Source organism: Egretta garzetta, unplaced genomic scaffold (assembly GCF_000687185.1).
Source record: "Egretta garzetta isolate BGI_Z169 unplaced genomic scaffold, ASM68718v1 scaffold384, whole genome shotgun sequence".
Lineage (NCBI taxonomy): Eukaryota > Metazoa > Chordata > Aves > Pelecaniformes > Ardeidae > Egretta > Egretta garzetta.
This window is the reverse complement of record NW_009259496.1, coordinates 26013-27930: the sequence shown is the minus strand read 5'-3', so window position 1 is coordinate 27930 and position 1918 is coordinate 26013. Positions and strand designations below refer to the sequence as shown.

Genomic DNA, 1918 nt, shown 5'->3' with positions numbered 1-1918 from the left:
CGGGCCTTCCGGCCGTCGTGCGCTCTTGTGCTGCGGCCTCTTGCACGGCTGCATGCGATTAACGGGCTGCAGTGTTTGAAGGGTAAATAATCCGTATCTTTCCCTCAGCATTACTTCCTTGGCAAAGATCCCACTTACACTGGCTCTACTTGTTCATTTTTAGAATAGTCAGAAATCCTGCAGAGAAAATGACACCGTTTCTCACAACATAGGAGACCAACCTCCTTCCACGGAAGTGAGCAAGGCAGACCTTTGGTGACATTCACACCCTTGATTATGCGAGCTGACAGTCGGGAAAGTTGGTTAGTGATCCGGACACTGCTTCAGAGGGGATCAGATTGATAAAGGTGAGAAATATGGATGTTTGTTTGTCAGTGTGCTGCATCACAGAGCAGGGGCAGGTACCAGCTTTGTCTCCCTGGAGTGGCAGTCCCCCTGCCCGCAGTGTGCCCCTGTCAAATCTATGACTGAACCAACAGTTAGAACTTCCTTTTTCATGCTTAAACACCATCTATCCCTCTGTCTTACAGCCTCATTCCAGAAGAAAATAATTATCAGGGGTGGTTATTTTCAGTTTCTTTCCACCCTTGTGTTTAGTTCCATCTTTTTCATATCCATTTGTTGCCTTCATCTCTTCTTTTCCTCTTACCTAATCTGTGAGTATGAGCAATTTAAGAGTCAGTAAGTAGGTTCAGAGCCTGCTAAAGAAGAGGATGATCTTGGAGTCATTCAGGAGAGATTAAGTTCTTTTTTTAAAATGGCACACATCTATTTCAGCATGGATGAAAGTAAAACCTTACATATTCACTGGGAAAGGTACATTCTCTTTCCCAGTTACACAAAGGATTAAGCAAATGCATTGATCGGATGAGACATGCAAGCAAAGTATTTCTGAGATAAATTTTAGAAGTACTTATATAAGTATATTGAGTATTCTTGATAAGTTAATACTTGTTAATATAGAGAAAGACATACTTGATATTTTGGGTTTTATAGTGTCTTCCATCCAACTATATTCTAAAATATCTCTAAATAATTTAAGAATATATTTTGGATTTTTAGAGTACATGTGTGGAAGATGTTAAGGGAATTAGGAGTCTCTTCTTGGCAGCTAACTAGACACAGAAAGCTCAGCTGTTTTTCTGTTCCTTAAAGATCTAGAAAGTAATTTTCCAGGTAAAATTCTGGAACACTGGAGCAATACAGTATGCTGCAGTTACTTTAGGAGGATAAAATGATGATGCGTCAGAGATCCAAACAACAGCATGAAGCCCTATCCTACTTCATACACTTGCTAGTAATATTGGAACTTAGGCCAGTAAAATAACTGAACCACACTGAAAGAGACTAGAAAACCAAAAGCACTAGCCTTGAAACAAATCTCTCTCTTACCAACTCACCCACACACATAAGCAGATCTGAAATTCTGCCCCTTAGAGGCACTAGTATAGAAGTAATATGTGATTTAAGAGAACGCACACTGTACTGCATAACTTTATGATGTTACATTAAATTGTCTCAACTTACTGGTAGGTAAAATAGAACATTGTGCAGCTACTTCTGCATATATCATTCTTGCCATCAACTCTTTCAGTTTAAAGCCATTACGCCTTGTCCTGTCACTATATGCCCTTGTAAAAAGTCCCTCTCCAGCTTTCTTGTAGCCCACCTTCAGGTACTGGAAGGCTGCTGTAAGGTCTCCCCAGAACTTTCTCTTCTCCAGGCTGAATCATTTCAACTCTTTCAGCCTGTCTTCATTGGAGAGGTGTTCCAGCCCTCTCATCTTTGTAGCCCTCCTCTGGACTTGGTCCAACAGGTCCATGTCCTTCTTTTGTTGGGAGTCCCAGAGCTGAAGCAGTGTACTCCAGGTGGGGTCTCACCGGAGCAGAGTAGAGGGGTAGAATCGCCTCCCTCGACC

At 41.8% G+C, this 1918-nt stretch overlaps 1 long non-coding RNA gene across 1 annotated transcript; it reads left to right on the top strand.

The window, feature by feature from the left end:
- Nucleotides 1-15: 15 nt before the first annotated feature.
- Nucleotides 16-348, top strand: LOC118452149. The gene is made up of 2 exons (XR_004841817.1): nt 16-82; nt 213-348. It is a non-coding gene; the product is annotated as an uncharacterized LOC118452149 (long non-coding RNA).
- The last annotated feature ends 1570 nt before the right edge of the window (nt 349-1918 follow it).